Below are 18359 nucleotides of genomic sequence, written 5' to 3'. Positions count from 1 at the left end.
CTCCACTGTTGGTCGTAGTGTCTTCCGTCCAGATTTCCATCTGTGGTCCGGTAGGGGGTGGGGGCTACTGGATTAGTAGATGTCCCCGGGGTTGCAGGTTCCACGTCCCCCTCGGTGTCTCTCCCTTTGCGGCTCCAGGAGCTGGGGCGGCTGTAGGGCTCAGGATTCTCCTCTCCTAGGGAGCTGAGAGTTTTCTTCATCAGGTCAATCGCTTTCTCTAGGATCCAGTCTGAGTACGGTGCCCAGCTTTCTCCCTCTTCACTTGCATGCAGGGATTTCTCCATCTCCTGCTTCCATTCTGGTTGCTTGGTCCCCCGTCTCAGGGTCACCTTTCTTGATTCCTTTCCCCACTCACTTTTCTTTCCAACGCCCATTGACCAGCGAGGCTTGTGGTCCCGTGTCTCCACCACTTCTTCTCCTGAGGAATCTGACCTCTCGGATCCCAACATCTGGCAAGGTTCCAGCTGGGTCAGCGGCTCTCTTTCCAGGGAGTTTTCCCCCTCTCTTGCTCCATTGTCTGACATGGTAAATTTTTGCAAAATCCCCCGGCAAGGGTCTCCCTTCCAGGTGGATTAATTTTGCAAGTCCTGTCTAATGTAAGGACCCACACCACTTTGCATCTTAAGAAGACAGAACTCTTGGAATAATTCTTCCAACAGGAATCCTTTATTAAGAAGAAGTGGTTGCAGGTGTGCTAGACAGGACTTAGAGTCCAAGCTCTCCCATTCAAGGTTTTAAGGGGTTCCCCAGCAGTCCCACCCAATCACCCCCCTTTCCAGTGATAGTTTCAGGCATCACAATTCCACCCCTTTGTTCCTTTCTTCCGTCTGGATGGAGACTTCAGATAAACTACATGAAAGGTAAATAGCCCTCTTTGTTATGGTAAGGTTCAAACTCTTTGAGGTTGCAATAAACACATTCAATTCCTTAGAAGTATACTGAAGGAAGTGAGGGCCATAAAGCCCCTTTGTTCTCCCCCTTCTCTCCCTCTTATGGCAGAATCCAGAGAAGGCAGAATTGGGGTTTTCTATGTTTGATGATTAAAGATGAAATATAATTGGATTCTGACACTGGGCACAGTGAGTGAAATGATCAACCAACACATTCCCCTGTCCACTTGTATCTGGTTCCAGACAGAAGAAGTCAATGCAAACTAGATCCATGAGCCCATGACTTGGTAGGTAGCCCATTTGTGCGGCCTGGATGGTAGGGTCTTTCTTTGGATACAGTGCAGGCAGGATGGAAAATCGTCTCCAACCTCCATCTTCATACCATGCCAGTAGAACCGATCCCTCACTGACCTGAAGTCTTCTCTAGCCTGAGATGTCCATGCTAATCATGCAGCGCAATCAGCACTGCTTCCTTATGTTTTTCTGGGAGCAACAGTTGCCACTTTTCCTTGGGCCCGTTGAAGGGTCCTTCCGATAAACCACACCTCCCCAGAGTTGTAACCGGTCCCACTCTTTATAAATCAACTGAGCTCCTCTTAGTGAGTCAGTTAGCAGGGCCTCTCGCTGACCAATTCTCAAGGCCTTTGCAGACAGGCCTCAAAGGGAGTCTTCCTCCTGATCCCTTTTCAAGTCTTTCTTAGTCAAAACAGGCATACCCTCCTCTCTAACTTGAATTGGGTTGCAGTACAGCTTAGAAACATCTGTGGTAGTGACTCGTATTGCTTCTACCCCCATTCCTCCTTGAACTTGGTGTTCAACTCAATACAGAGTTTGAATACCATCAGGGGTCAATCGGATCCATTCTCCAACATGTGCCTTAGGACTGTGAGGTCTCTTCAACAGGCCATCTGTAACCCCTCTTCCTCACACCCAGCTAGTACCTTAGGCTGAACTAAACCTGGAGAGGGCAGCTAACCACTGATGCCCCGTGGCATCAATTGTCACTGTTGTGAGCAGGTATCTGAGTGGATATTGCCTGTCAACCTTAAACTCCAGATAATCCTTTAACTTCTCTACTACTGGCCACTTAAGTCCACTTAAACTCCAGCTTATGGGTAGGATAGTTCTTTTTGACTGAAGTGAGGCCACTACTGATGTATGTGATGGGCTTCAGGTGTTTATCATGTCCCTGATACAATATCCCCATAACACTAGCATCAACATGTAGTTCATATGGTTGGTTAGGGTCTGTGTAGGCCAAGATGGGGGCATTCATTAGTCTCCTCTTCAACTGGTCAAAGGCCTGCTCACACTGCTCAGTCCACTCTGCCTCAATGGATTCTCGAGACTTCCTGAGTCTCTTATTCTGATGGACCTGGTTTGAACGACCAGACACATCCTCTACCTCTTCATTCTTCAACAGATCATCGAGAGGACGGGCTATCTTTGCAAACCCTTCAACAAACCTCCGATAATATGAGCAGAACCCTAGAAATGATCGCAGTTCAGCCACATTTTGGGGTCTGGGCCAAGAAGTGACAGCCTCAAGCTTTGTGGGATCAGTTGATATCCCTTCTGCAAAGACAACATGACCCACATATGTGACAAAATGTTTGGTAAAATTGGCATTTCTGTAATGACAGTTTCAATCCTTCTTCATGGAGCCTGATCAAAATGTTCTCCCAGCACTCCTTGTGTTGTTCAAAAGTCTCACCAAAGACAAAGATATTGTCTACATAGATTAGCCCCTCTCTCAAGTTCATGTCTCCCACATGTTTCTTTTGAGTATCTGATACATCCCATTCTTCAACAGCCTGTACTGCCTGCTCCATCCAGGTTTCGTATTCTTCCTTCCCCTGTGGCACTGGTTGTATCCCTGAAAAGATACATACTTTCTTGTACCCAGCCCCAGCACAGTGTTGCCAGTCAGGGTTTAGATGGGTATCAGGCTCCCCATGGTCTCGTCAGATCCTGCCACTGCTGCCCCTACGGTAATCAAAGTACATGTCTCCTCATGGGGGTCCAATGTCTCTGCCATTACTTGGTTTCTAGACATCGTGTGCAAATGGGTGGACCTCTTAATTTTTTCTGGATGTTGATTTGAATTTTAATTGAAGTCCACAAGTCTTAAAGATGCCAAAGGTGGACATCCTTGCTCTAGAGATTACTGTGAGTAGCCAAGGAAACAAACAAATGGATCCATAATGCTGAAAAAGATGGAAGAAATAAAGAGGGTGGCCAGCAGCAAAATGGATGGACTTGATTATAACTGTAATGGGTGCCATGTTGGATGGCCTGTAGGACCAGGCTAGGGACAGATAGATCAACCTAGAAGAGTCAACATCAATAGGATGGCACTTAATCTCTATTAGTTAGGTCAATAATGGAGCTGAGATTTGACAGAAAGTCTTCCATATGTATAACACACTATCTTTGTGCATAGCTGCTATATAATTTTGTATTCTTAAAATACCCTTTACTGCAGCAGTATCCTGGGATTAATATGACTGACTGACTTGGAGAGTTGGTTTTCTCTTTTTGCACAATCTGCATTTTTCCCCTTATTTAATCAAACTTTGACTCGATGTCTCCACCTATCTATTTTTCGTTTCCTCTTGTTTGCAGGACCTTCTGCAAATATTGCATCTTCTCAGATAAGCAAATGCAAGTGGCAGGTAGTGGGGGACAGCGAACAGAAATACTCCATAAAAAGGAGCACCTGAAGTTAGGTTCTCTGGAGTCTTCCTTCCTTCCAACTAGTGCCTGGTACATTATCTCTGAACCCAGCCATGAATTCCCTGGTAGTTCTCGTGCTCCTGGGTCAGATTATAGGATCTACGCTTAGCTATATGGTGAGGGAGGAGGATTTGAATTGCAACAGCAAAGCCGCTAAATACCGGGCAGATCAAGCTGTGCACTACATCAACGAGCATAATCTACATGGATACAAACAAGCCCTCAATATAATCAAAACTATCCGTCTCCTTCCCTCGGTAAGTACAAGGGGAGGAACATTTTCCTAGTTTCATTTACTAAGTAAATAACAGCTAGGTGGTCTTTTCTGATGTTATGCCAGACAATTTCTGTAGCCTTCCTGCTGAAATTTGGGTAATTCACGGGCTCTTTCTAGTGAATGTTGTGTAATCTCATAGCTTCCATTTCAGCTGAATTGCTGGATGGGTGTCGATAATAGGAATGGTAGTCCAACACATCTGGATGGCACCAGATTGGAAAAGCTATCATGAAAGAGGAAGCTCTATCTTCTCCACTGTCCCAGTGTGAAGGAGTCCTCCTTGAACTGGAGGTGTATTTTGCTTTGCAAGGATGGCAATTTGCATAGAAAACAAGACAGCAGAGCCTTTTACTTATGCTAATACTATTTTCAATGAAGTTATTATTAGCAGGTATTTACAACTGGAATGAACAGATGAGATGTTCATGTCAGGAAATATCAGTTTTGTCTGCCTTGCAACATCCAAAGGAACTGTGTCTAACTTAAGGCAGCATTGAAATTTCCTGCTGGGTGTATTTTCTTTAAAGCAGTTCATAACTGAGACGTACACCTGAACGAGATCATTAACCAATTCAAACATTTCCATGGACAGCTGATGCAACAGAGAAAGAAAAATGCAGTGAGAAATAGCATTTTCATCCTAATTTTTTGTTTTAGGATGGCCTTTCGGTGATAATCTACCTTAAATTAAATCTTCTGGAGACAGAATGTCACGTGTTGGATCCCACTCCTGTCGAGAATTGTACTGTAAGGCAACAGAATAATCATGTAAGTGTCTGAGGGTTGTTGAAAATGTAAAATTCCATGGGAGGACAGGTGACCTCTTACCACTGCACTAAGAGTAAATTGAATATCTGATATATTGGTGTACAAAGGATTAATGAAACCTCAGGGGTCGCTAACGTTCCATGGGCATTCATTTTGAGTTCACATTTCATAGCCAGATTTCATTTCAACTCTGAGCAATGAATTAGTCAGGAATTAAGAAGTCAATTCTTCTTTCACGTTCATCCCATGATGTCCAAAGCTGACTTCTTCCCATCCCGGAATCCATGAAAAGTGCCTTATTGCTCCTCTGTTTAAAAGAGGAGGGATCCAACCTTAGCAACTTGAAGACCTGTGGACCTCAACTCCCAGAATTCTCCAGCCAGTTATGTCCAAGGTTGGTCGTCCCAGGTTTATAGGTTACTGCCCAATTTTTGTCAATATTGAACTGGCCAAGTAGAAGTTCTTATATTACAACATGTGGAAATGTTTCTCCAAAGACACCAATAAGATGGTTTGGAAGGAAGTATGCATATCAAGCTGAAAACCAAGAAAGACCTGCTAAGTTACAGCAAAGCAATTTTCCCTTATTGTTCCTTACCTATAGACAGAAATCATGCCAAACTAAAGCAAACTGTGTGTGTCCTTAAATTTATACTCAGAACTTCTAGGGAGGAGCTGTCTTGATCCTCTTCTTCCCAACCAAACTATGTAAACTTTGCTGTCTCTTGCTCCTCTGGAATGCAACCCCTCCCTCCTGGGAATTCAGACAACATTCCACCACAGTGCATTAGCTACCATAATGATGGCTGCCTCACAAATTAGTCTCCCAAATTACTAGTGCACAGTGCTCATTTGAATAATCTCTTATCTGTTAAAACATGAGATATGTTGTAATGGACATAAATAAATCCTAGTGATGCTAACATTCCCCAGAAGCACTAGTTTTAAAACACCAACCTGAAATGGTTAGCTAAATTATGTTAAGTTAAAGTTTAACATGTTTAATTTGGTGCTTTTGTATTTCCAGGCTGTTGAAACAGACTGTGATGTCAAGATAATCTACAATATTGAGACTTTCAAAGATGAGTTTCTTGTGAAATGCCACTCCACTCCAGGTAATTCATCTTCGTGACTCTTGGACTCCTAGTTGGGCTGGGTTCAAGAAACTAAGGTGTCACTGAGCTGATCATTGGCTTATTCTCTTTTCCTATCCCTTTTTATTAACTATTTATGACAGTGATTTACGCACACAGCCATTCTTCAAAATTCAGCAGCATCTTAGCAGCATCCTGAGATGTTTCATCCGAAGCACGCATTGCTTTAATTCAGTTGTAAGACAATTCAAGTCAATCTAATGAGACGGAGTGGATTACTGAATTGGATGCTTCCAAACCCTTTATTTTGCATCTACAAAAACTTTTTTCTCAATCTGATTAGCAATACAAATTAAAATGCTGTTTTCAGTCCATTGAAATGATGGATTTGAATCAAATTGACAATTCAAATCAATTAGATGTTTGGGTATGGCCAATTACGCAACCTTAATAAAGCATTTCACCCTTCCTTCCTTCTTTCCTTCCTTCCTTCCTTCCTTCCTTCCTTCCTTCCTTCCTTCCTTCCTTCTTTCCTTGCTTTGGAAATTTTTCAATTTATCTAAAAAGAGAACAATCATTATTCAGATCAATCAGCAAAAACTACAGCTCAAAGTCTATTGAACATTAGAAAACATCAAAACATTTAAGTGCAAAATGAGAGAAAAAAGACAGGCAAAGCAAGGGGAAGAAACAAAGAGAGAGAAAGAGAGAAAGAGTTTCATCAACACCCATCCATCCATCCATTATTTATGTATCTCTATATTTATATATCAAAAGGAATTAACCTTCCTAGAACCGCTGGAAATGATATTGTGGGTAGTTAACACTGACATTTCAAAAGGGAGTGGCCTTTGATTATTCCCGCTTGAACCTTTTCAGGTACATTGCAGTGGCAGAATAAGGACAGAAAGTAGGACAACAGGTGATCCCTCTTCTTTTCTGTCCCATTAAAGAAACTATTTGATGGATCGGGACGATGTATCTGACAATAGTTTGGAATGCCTACCTAGACGTAGTTACAATCCTGAAATTAATGACCAGAATTGAGCCCAAACACTCTGTTGCTACGCAGGACAGTTGTTAAGGGAATTTTGTCCTGTTTTACAACCTTCCTGGAGAGTTGTTTAGTGAATCACTGCAGTTGTTAAGCTAATAACATGGTTGCTGAATGAATCTGGCTTCCCCATGGACTCTGCTTGTTAGAAGGTCACAAAAAATGATCACCAGTCATTAAGTCCCTTTTTTCAGCATTGCTGTATCTAAATGACCTAAAGCAGTGTTTCCCAAACTTGACAATTTTAAGGCATGTGGACATCAATTCCCAGAATTCCACAGCCAGCGTTGCTGGCTGTGGAATTCTGGGAGTTGAAGTCCTCATGCCTTAAAATTGTCAAGTTTGGGAAACACTGACCTAAAGGAATGTCTTTAATTCAGATGCCTGGCTATTGACTCAGATTTAATGGGGAAGCCAGATTCACTTAACAACAGACTAATTTAAGAATGGTAGTTATTCACTTAACAACTGTGGCAACAAAGGTCATAAAATGGAGATATTCACTTAACAAATGTTTTGCTTAGCAACAGAAATTTTGGGCTCAATTGTGGTTATAAGTCAAGGACTTCCTGTACTTGTCCTTTCCCATTGCAAACGCCGTAACTTTAACCTGCTGTCCAACTTTTTTTTAACCTGTTGCCTGAAATTTCCTGACCGTTAGGATAATGAATCAGAAGTTGTGGGTGCTCCAACACTGGAAGCTTTTAAGAAGAGATGGGACAGCCGTTTGTCTGAAATGGTGTAGGGTCTCCTGCTCTTTTGCAGCAGTTCTCAGCTCAGAGTGCCATCTGCTTTAAACGCCCTTCTTGATATTTCTTTTTCTTTCCAGGTTCTGTGGAAAATATACTGCAAGACTGTCCTAAATGTCCAATTCTGATGCCTCTGAGTGACCTCACGTGACAGACTCTGTTGAATATGTGCTTAATAAACACAATGAACAACTTTCCGGCCACGTTTACGAAGTTCTTGAGATTTCAAGAGGGCAGCACAAAGTAAGTGTGCAGATGTTAAAAAGGAATTCTGTTCATCTCTTCCACTTTAACGTTTTGATACTTCATATAACTAAAAAAAAGGAGGAGGAGACAGGAGGAATTATGCTCTGCAAAAAGTCTAGGAAAAGAACCAGATACCCACAAAGGAGAATATTTGTTGCTCAGGATTGAAATGAGGAGTCCTTCATGCTCTCTGAGCTTCGTTGCTTTCTTGCAGACATTTTAGTAACCAAACTAGGTAACATCATCAGTGCTAGACAGATGATCGACTAGACTGGATGACGTTACCTAGTGTGGGTAGTGAAATGTCTGCAGGAAAACAACCAAGCTCAGCGAGCACCAAGATCCCGCAAAGAACCAGCTGCTAAGAAAAAAAGGGAGAGGCAACTTTTCAAGAACTGGGGGCTATAGCCAATTTTTTAAAATTTATGTTCCAGGCCTCTGACTGTAGTGAACAAGGATTCACTGACGTTTTATTTATAAAATATAATTACGGCCAATACCCGGCCAAGTGAAACACAGAAACAGCCACCAAGTAAAACAGAAGCAATTAAATATTCATATAAAAAGCTAGGAAATCCTTATTTATTATGGGCTCTGGGGCTCACAAATTACCTCTCCCTCTGCCGAAGGAAGGTGGGAAAATTCATTAGGAACAGGTGACCACAGGTGATCATGGGATATGCAGCAGACAGGACTAAAAGTCCTTCTCCCAGCTCTTCAGTTTTGCCATTTCTACCCACAACCCAGCTAAAACGTCTCTTGCTTTGATTTCAGTATGAGCCTGAAGCTTTCTATGTGGAGTTTGCTATTGTGGAGGTTAACTGCACTGCTCAGGAAGCCCACGATGACCATCATCACTGCCATCCTAATACAGATGGAGAAAATGTAAGTGGGAGGGTCAACTCCAATCCTATCTGGGCAGTTCCCATTTTTCTCTCTCTTATCTATCCTAGCCAACCCCGACCACTTTCCAAATAAGTGTGCAAGGCCAAATATTCCACAGAGAGAAATTGAGACTTGAATCTGGCTCTCACCAGCCCAAATCCTACACTTTAACCTCTGCACAACCTTAATTTCTTCACAATTCATCCAGAAATAATGCCTCCCCAAAACCTCCTGCCAACATCTGAAGAAGAATATGATGCCGATTTACTTCAAGAAATTGGGTTGTAACCTGACCGGATTCTTTCATTCAGTAGTAGCTTTATCTTCTCCCCTGCATAGCAGTCCTTTCACCATTTGGGGGATTTATTTGGGTTCCCTTGGAAATATCTTAGTTCTTCCTTCTCTCCCTCCTTTTCTCCAGCATATTGGATTCTGCAGAGCAACTGTTTTCAGGTCCTATGCTAGCCTGGAAAAACCTAAAGTTGAAATGTCTGAGTCGGACTGTGTCATCCTTGATGTCAAGGTATGTACGTTAAATGCAATTTTGTTCATATTCTTTCCCCGTTCTTCACAGCAGTGTTTGTCAACCTCATGAAGTTTAAGGTAGCAGGCTGGCTGGGGAATTCTGGGAGTTGAAGTCCACCTATCTCTTGGTTTCTCTTATCCATTCTGTCCATCCAAGCAGCTCAAAATTAACTTCCTGTTCCAGCTATTGATTCCCCTGCATCCCTTCACATGAGTAGATGCTCTGATATATAATAAAGTCTGATATGTAAAGACTAGATTATTTTATTGATATACTTTCTTTTCCCTCAGATTATTATTTTACTCTCACCACTTTGGATTGTAAGTTGGGCTGAGACAGAATAACTGGGTCAGAGCTACCCAGAAATTTATCTAGCCAGGAAGGGTTTGAATCTAGATCGCCCCAGTCCAACTCTGGCCCCTTAATTGCCAGGCTATTCATTCAACAAACTGTGGTTATAACACATTATGCCTTGGTGATATGCCTTACAATAACATAAAGAAGATGGCCTCCAAGATCCCTTCCATCTCTGTTATTCTATGTTCTGTTAACTGAAAGACTAATTGCTCTTTTTCAATTTTATTCATTTGATTTCTATTCCAACATTCACCAACTGCCAAATTACAGCAAGTCCTCAATTTAAGACCACAACCCCATTTTTATTGCTAAGCGAGACTGTTGTTAAGTGAGTTTTGCCCCATTATAAACCCTTTCTTATCACAGTTGTTAAGTGAATCCGGCTTCCCCATTGACTTTGCTTGTCAGAAGTCTGCAAAAGGGGATCACAAGACCCCAGGACACGGCAACCGTCATAAATAGATTCTGACTGAAAAGCATTTGAATTTTGATCATGTGACCATGGGGATGCTACAAGGGTCGTAACTGCGAAAAACGGTCATAGGTTGCTTTTTTCAGGGCTGTTGCAATTTCAAAGGTTCACCAAAAGAATGACTGTAAGTCGAGGACTACCTGGATTGACAATATTAACAGCAGTTGGTTTTCTTGATTCACTTTTGTCAAGCTGGATTTTAATATGTTGGAAAGTTCAAAGCAGGATAAGCTTCAGGTTCAATGGCCGAAGAAGACTCATCAGTGCTTGCATGTTTTGTGTTTTTTTTTTTCCAGGAGGGACACGCTCATTCCCATTTGATTGAGCATCATGTTGGAAAATATAGTATTTCCCCAGGACACAACAATACTGTCCTCAACCTCGCCCATTCACACAATCATACAAGCGCCTCACACGAGTCTCATTCTCATGAACATGTGACGGAAGTCCCAGTTGCTGTGGCCAAAAGAGAAGTCCCAACAGATATACCACATCATCACACACCGTCTGTGGATGGTTGTCCAGGAAAAGTACTTCACTTCAAGCTGTAGGCCAGCCATACTAGAGAGCATCAAGGAACCACACAGTTGGTGCCTTTCTGCTTATAGAAATGCAGATTCTGATGCTCACTTAACATCTTCCTGTCCCTCTCTCTGTTCAACCAAGGAATGAGAAGAAAGTTGAAGAAAAGTTATACTAGTCCCAAAGTCAAAATTCTTCCTTTTTTTTTCTTTTAAAGAGAAAATGCGTAGCATTTGACAACAATACCCTCAAAGTCCCATCACCTCTATTCCTTATGAGATTTGCTTTTCCAAGAATGTTTCACCATTCTGCATTATTTGACAGGGGCAATGTTTAACAAAGTCCAATATACTGACAGAAAAAAGCAGAGGGTACTTTCTAAATAAATTGTTCAATTCTAAAATTGCCTACCTCTTTGATTTGCTTTACGTTTGTGGCCAGATGGCCTTGATCACTCTGAATGAGAATTCTGGGAATTATAGTTCAGCACCTCTAGGAAAGGACATGGGGTTGACCTATTCTCCCAAGCACCTGAAGGCAGAACAAGAAGCAACAGATGGAAACTAATCAAGGAGAGGACCAACCTAGAACTAAGGAGAAATTTCCTGACAGAACAATTAATAAGTGGAATGGCTTAGCTGAGAAGTGGTGCAAACTGGCTGAATCCCATCACTGCGGCGTGAACAACAACAATAATAATAATGATAAAGTTGGAAGGAAACTTGGAGGTCATCTAGTCCAACCCCCTGTCAGGCAGGAAACCCTATACCATTTCCGACAAATGGCTGTCCAGTTTCTTCTTAAAAACTTCCAGTGTTGGAGCATTCACAGCTTCTGGAGGCAGGTTGTTCCACTGGTTAATTGTTCTAACTGTCAGGAAGTTTCTCCTTAATTCTAGGTTGCTTCTCTCCTTGCTTAGTTTCCATCCGTTGCTTCTTGTCCTGCTTTCAGGCGCTTTGGAAAATAGCTTGACTCCCTCTTCTTTGTGACAGACCCTGAGATATTGGAACGCTGCTATCATGTCCCCCCTCGTCCTTCTCTTCATTAAACCAGACATACCCAATTCCAGCAACCGTTCCTTATATGCTTTAGCCTCCAGTCCCCTAATCCTCTTTGTTGCTCTTCTCTGTGCTCTTTCTAGTCTCAACATCTTTTTTACATCGTGGTGACCAAAACAATTGAACAATTGAACCGTTTTGCTCTGTATACATTCCTGCCTTATACTGCAGTTCATTATTGTGTCCTTCCATTTATCCTTTTCTACTTTAAGCATTGTTACCATTTCTTGATAATCACGGGGTTCATATCTTACATTATATGCTGTAACCCCACTTGCTGTGAATCGATCAGGAGGTACACCTTTATCACTATGTTCAGACCTCCTAGGGATCATCTGTTTCTGAGTTTCTGTTGCTTCTCTCTTTACCTCAGATCTATCCTCATCTATCCCTACTATCTCAGACCTGCTATCCTCTTTTTCCTTCATTTGTCTTTGTGTAGCCTCTCCTTCCTGAGGACGAACATGACTTGCTGGCATGAACACTTCAGTGTTAGCATGCACCCTGTTCCAATAATTTTGCTCTGCAAAACTGGCAGATCTTGATATCACATCGTTCCTAGTTCCATCTGAAAATCTATATTTCTTGGAGCCTGGCTCATATCCCCCAAACCTAAGTTTCCTGGCCTTTTTCTGTCCTTTCCTTCTGGTGCCTTTGGGAATATGCACCCAGGTGTAACTGCCAAATGTCCTTAGGTGAGCCAACGAAGGTTTCCTTTCATAGAACATGTAATATGGAGTTTCATTGATAGCAACGTTCCATAGCCTGTTCACTAAATAGTTGGCTGTTTTTATGGCTTCTCCTTAGTACATGTTACTCATTCCTGCATCTACCAACAGTTCTTCATGGTCTGCAACACACCATTTCTCTGTTCAGCCACTCCATTTTCTGCTAGTGTGCATGGGTTTGTACGTCTATGCTTTATGCCTACATTTCTCAGCCATCTTTGGAAATCATCAGACACGAACTGTGTTCCCCTGTCTGTTTGCAGCTGGCATACGTTCTCTCTACAAAGTTCACCCACTGCTTAAACCAGTGGTTCTCAACCTGTGAGTCGGGATGCCATTTGGGGTCGAATAACCATTTCACGGGGGTCGCCAAACAACGCAGTCCGCCATTTTTCCCCTTTTTCCTTAGCTGTGCTACTCCCTTTTATTCTATTGGCTTCTGAAAGCCAATAGAATAGACTCTCTTGAATAGAGTCTAATTCTATTGGCTTTCAAAAGCCAATAGGAATTGTCCAGGCTGTCTCTGCCCTGCTGAGCCCACCAAAAAGTCCCATTCTGCAAACGGTGCTGTACCAGTTGAGTAGTCCTCGAATTACAACCGGTTGAGTAGTCCTCGACTTACGATCAGTTGGGGGTCGCGGCACTAAAAAGGTTGAGAACCACTGGCTTAAACTGTTGTAGAACTTCTGTTTTGCTCTTTAATAGGTAACAGAACCCAAATCTGGTGTAGTCATCTACTAAGACTAGTACGTACCTAGTTCCTCCAAGAGAGGGCACCATAGCACCAATTAAATCAGTGTGCACTTACTGCAAAACTCTGTTAGTTTGCTTCACACACTAGACTTCGACTCCTTGCAAATAGCACAATCCAAATTTTTGTTGCATTGCTTAATTTTAAGTCCCTCAGCTAGATCTGTCATTCTCTGCAGCAATTTAAAACTTGCATGTCCTAACCTTCTGTGTAATAAATGAATATAGTTATCATGCTTGGGAGTCTTTGTGAGTGTTCATGCACAACTTTCCTGCTGCTTCTTTAGTACATACAAATTATCCAGTTTAACTGGATAACAAATTATCCTGTGCACAAATCCTCCCACCTTTCTTTATGGTATATTGACCCTTTGGAAACAGTACTTCATACCCCATTTTATCTAAAATAGAAATACTTAGTAAATTATGGTCTAACTCTGGCACATATAACATGTTATCCAAATACCAGATACCAGATACATAAATTTTACCTTTCCCTTTTCCCTTTTACAGCAGACTGTTGTCCATTTGCAATGAGGTAGTTGTCTCATTTAGCAGAGATACTGCTAAATCTCCTCCCATTATGCAGATGGAAGCAGTGTAGCCTGCTTCTTAAAACCATCACAAATCACCACAAAGCACAAGCCTTAATCCTCTGACTCTGGGTCAAACTCTCACTGGGTTTCTCCTCACTCTGGGCCCATAGCCTGTCAGAGCATGCACAGTCTTATTGCCCAGAGGTAACCCAGGAGTAAATACAGTAAACAGTGCTTTGTCTTAAATGGTGACTTATATTATATTATATCTACAAATATACACTAGAAATAAAATACATACACGTGATGATTCAGCAAACTCCAATAAACAACAATTACAGCAGTCAAACAGACGAGAGAGGAAGACTAGCAAAAAACTTCCCTTTTATACTCAGACTCTTAAAGGGGGATACACACATCTGCTGAGTAATTCCACTTATTGCATCTTTCACATTACATTACATCTTTACATAAGCTATTTAGGTATTAAATTATTATCCTGACACGCCTCCCATTTAAAGCTGAACAGCTGTTAAACCAAATACTTTTACATTGATACCTGCTTGCATTTAAACACTTAGTCAACATAGGCTTGACAGTGGTGGGATTCAAATATGTGAATCCTGACATGTTTATTTACAATATATAACAATATAATTTCAATATAATAGAGATAAAAAGTCACAATAAATTTCCATCACAAATTTATAGACCAACTTCTTAGAATTCCACTCTGGACAAGGAGAGGTCTTGGGATCACTCACTCATGCTTCAGACAGAAGTTCCCTACAAGGAGATCATAAAACAGCAGAAGCCAAGGAATTGCCTTGGTTTCTATTCCCAAAATGTAATTAATGCATTTATGGAAATAGGATTTGCATATTTCCTTTGTTAATCACTCCTGGAAATTGCTTAATGATGTTATGGATACTAAAAACCTTCAAAATGGCAAATTTCAATTCACTAAGTGAATTTCCTCCAATCTTTGAGAATTAAGTTTTGTGCAAGTTTAAGTTGTCAAGGTTCTGACTGATGAACCCAACCAAGCAAACACCTTTGAGACATGCTGATCTCTTATTGTAAAACTTTATGGAGTATATCACTTTGGCACTAATGAAAGCAAAACCAGCTCTGGCAAGACCCCTCCCAAACCCATACAGTAAAAGCACTTAATTCTCCCTCCTCCCTATGGGTCAGGACACATTGTACAATCAAGCAGAAAAATATTGTTATGAGAAAGCATCTCTAGGTCTGGCCAGACATCTGGTGTAATATCCTTGAGTCTCATGGTGTGGCTTCTTAATTTTTGAAATCTGCATTCCAAAACTCTCCACTCCCCCCCCTCCCCCAGTTCGTTGGCAAACCGAGAAGGAATATTTGTCATACCAGCAAAACCGTGCTTCGAAACTTGACATAAGGACTTTAAATTTATATATTTTGGAATAAACACCAAAAAGATAATTCGAATGTCGATTCTGGAAAGTTATAAAGGGATTAAGAGCCCTGGTGGCACAGTGGTTAGAATGAAGTACTATAGGCTACTTCTGCTGACTCCCAGCTGCCAGCAGTTTGGCAGTTCGATTCTCACCAGCTCAAGCTTGACTCAGCCTTCCATCCTTTCAAGGTCGGTAAAACGAGGACCCCGATTGTTGGGGCCAAAATGCTAACTGTGTAAACAGCTTAGAGAGGGCTATAAAGCACTGTGAAGGGGTATATAAGTCTAATTGCTATTGCTATTGCTATTAAGGAGACAGATGAATTTGACATTTGAAATTCATTACAGATAGCCCTTAACTTACAAAAATTCATTTAGTGACTGTTCGAAGTTACAACAGTACTGAAAAAGTGACTTATGGCTGCTTTTCACTCTTATGACCATTGTGGCATTCCCATGGTCATATGATCAAAATTCAGACCCTTGGCAACTGACTCATATTGATGACAATTGCAATGTCCTGGAATCACGTAATCGTCTTTTCTGTCCTTTTGACAAGCAAAATCAATGGGGAAGCCAGATTCACTTAACAAACCTGTTAATAAATTAACAAATAAAGTGATTCACATAACAAATGTGGCAAGGAAGTTCATAAAATGGGACAAAATTCATTTAACAAATGTCTCATTTAGCAACAGAAACTTTGGGATCAATTGTGCCTGCAAGTCAAGAACTTCCTGCACAAGAATTCTTCCTGTTGGTTGTTTAGAATTATAGAAATAAATATGTTTTGAAATAAAGCATAAGAAGCCTTCCCATAGGAAGATGCTGTTGATTAGGAAAAAAAATGATAAAATGGAACTTTGAATGTTGGATATTAGAGGGAACCAAAAACAGCGGAAGATTATAATTAAAGAAGAGAGTCAATACAGAACAAAGCAAAATTGTGATTTTATATACCACTTCACAGTGCTTTATAGCCTTCTCTAAGCTGTTTACAGAGTCAGCATTTTGGCCCCAATAATCTGGGTTCTCGTTTTACCGACCTTCAAAGGATGGAAGGCTGAGTCAAGGTTGAGCTGGTGAGAATCAAACTGCCAAACTGCTGGCAGCTGGCACTCAGCCAAGCTCAGAGAGCCCCGAGGACTCTACTAAGAAACCAGCATCAAGTTATTCTTAAATCAATCACTAGATTTTAAAAAGTTATTTAACATTTTGAACTAGCAAAATATAATTATGATAGCATTCCGTGCACCTTGGCATGTAGCCATGCTGGTCACATGACCACGGACAATGCTGGCTCTCTCAGCCAGGAAGCAGAGATAAGCCCCCTTGTGTCCAATATGACTGGAAAGGGGAAATCTTTATAGTTACCTTAAAGCAGTGATGGTGAACCTTTTAGAGACCGAGTGCCCAAAAACTGCCCCGCCCCCCAGCCTGCCTACGCTCCGTTCCCACCTCGCCCACCTGCAGGGCCGCTCACCGCTTCCATGACCCACTGCAGATCGTCCAGGTGGCCTTGCAATGCTATGGCAGCCATGCCCTCCACCTGCACCCCGCAGCATCATCTGTGCGCGATGGGGCGCAAGGGCGGAGTCTTGTCCCTGCTGTCCGGCTATCATGTCCTTGGCTGTGCTGCTCCATGCAGGCCGTGCCTGGGGGAGACTCTCCTCCGGGGGGGCTGCTGGTGAGAAGGGGGCTGTGGGGGAGGCGGGGCCGGGGCAATGTGCGCATGCCCACAGAGAGGGCTCCGAGTGCCACCTCCGGCACGCGTGCCATAAGTTTGCCACCACTGCCTTAAAGTATATACACACAGAGAAAAGGGAGGAGAAAAGCCAGCATCTAAGCAACCCAGGAAAAAATGGATGCTTAGGATGACAATTAACCTAGGGGAAAATATGTGGCAAGCCATGCAATCAATCAAAGCTTAAGCAAGCTAGCTTGGGCAAAAAAATACTGTTTGAGGATCATAGCCAAAAAAACCCAACCCGCTGAGTTACGATATTATCTGTTTCTGAACTCCAAAAGAGCTAGATGACCCATGCTGATAGTGATTGCCTGGATATGTCCTAAGCAGTGTACATAATTATAAGCCATCAAGTGATTTGTTTGAGGTTAAAATGAATCAGTAATATAATTTTCTGAGCTGGGAACATATATATATATATTTAATGTATTCAATTTCTGTAGCTGCTCATCTTAGTCAATGACTCCGAGCAGCTTACAATAAAAAAAATACAATTAAAATACTAAATACATTTTAAGGCAATAAAAACACTAAAAACATCCGGATTAAATATAGACGGGAGCAAGATATGTAGCCATTAACAATATAGACAGGAAATGGGGTCCTGAATACATTCACCATCAATATAATAATAATAATAATAATAGTGGTAATAATAATAATAATAATAATAACAATCTCTTTCCACCTGAGCAGAAAGGAAACCACCCCAACAGCAGAGGAACAAAAGATCAACTCCTAATAGACAAAATGATCTTGGAAAACTGCAAGAGAAGGAAGACCAACCTGAATGTGGCATGGATTGACTACAAAAAGGCATTTGACTCTCTGCCACCTGACTGGATAATCAAGTGCCTAGAAATAACAGGAGTCAGTAGAAACATCACAAAATTTGTGCAAAGATCAATGGCACAATGGAAGACACAGTTGCAGATCAATGGTGAGAGGCTGGGAGAGGTTAATATCAAGAGAGGAATATTTCAAGGAGATTCATTATCACCATTACTATTTGTTATTGCACTGTTTCCTCTTTCAACAATACTGAATAACTCAGGACATGGCTATCAAACATCAAAAACATCTGCCAGACTAACCCACCTCCTTTATATGGATGATCTGAAGCTGTATGGAAAAACATCATCTGAAATAGAATCGCTGCTCAACACTGTCCGTATATATAGCCAAGATATTGTAATGGAGTTTGGCTTGGACAAATGTGCCACACTTACTATCAAACAAGGAAAAATAGTGAAAACTGAAGGAATCAAGATGCCCCACGAAAATAACATTAAGAGTCTGGATGAGGAAGAGTACTACAAATACTTGGGTATCCTTCAAGCCGACAACATCAAGCACACTGAAGTCAAGAAAAAGATTAGAGGTGACTACATCAAGAGAGTGAAGAAGATCTTAAAATCCAAACTCAATGGAGGAAATACCATAAAGGCAATCAACACCTGGGCAATCCCAGTTATTAGGTACACAGCTGGAATAGTGGACTGGACTCAAGCAGAACTAAAAGCATTGGA

The 18359-nt window shown here is 41.6% G+C and overlaps 1 pseudogene; it reads left to right on the top strand.

The window, feature by feature from the left end:
* The first annotated feature begins 3679 nt into the window (after positions 1-3679).
* LOC120311907 lies at positions 3680-10979 on the top strand (annotated as a pseudogene).
* Positions 10980-18359: the final 7380 nt, after the last annotated feature.

The sequence above is a fragment of the Crotalus tigris genome, unplaced genomic scaffold (genome assembly GCF_016545835.1).
Source record: "Crotalus tigris isolate CLP2741 ecotype Arizona unplaced genomic scaffold, ASM1654583v1 scf7180000018395.510130, whole genome shotgun sequence".
Taxonomy (NCBI): Eukaryota; Metazoa; Chordata; class Lepidosauria; order Squamata; family Viperidae; genus Crotalus; species Crotalus tigris.
The sequence above is the reverse complement of the archived record's forward strand: the minus strand, read 5'-3'. Positions and strand labels throughout refer to the sequence as shown.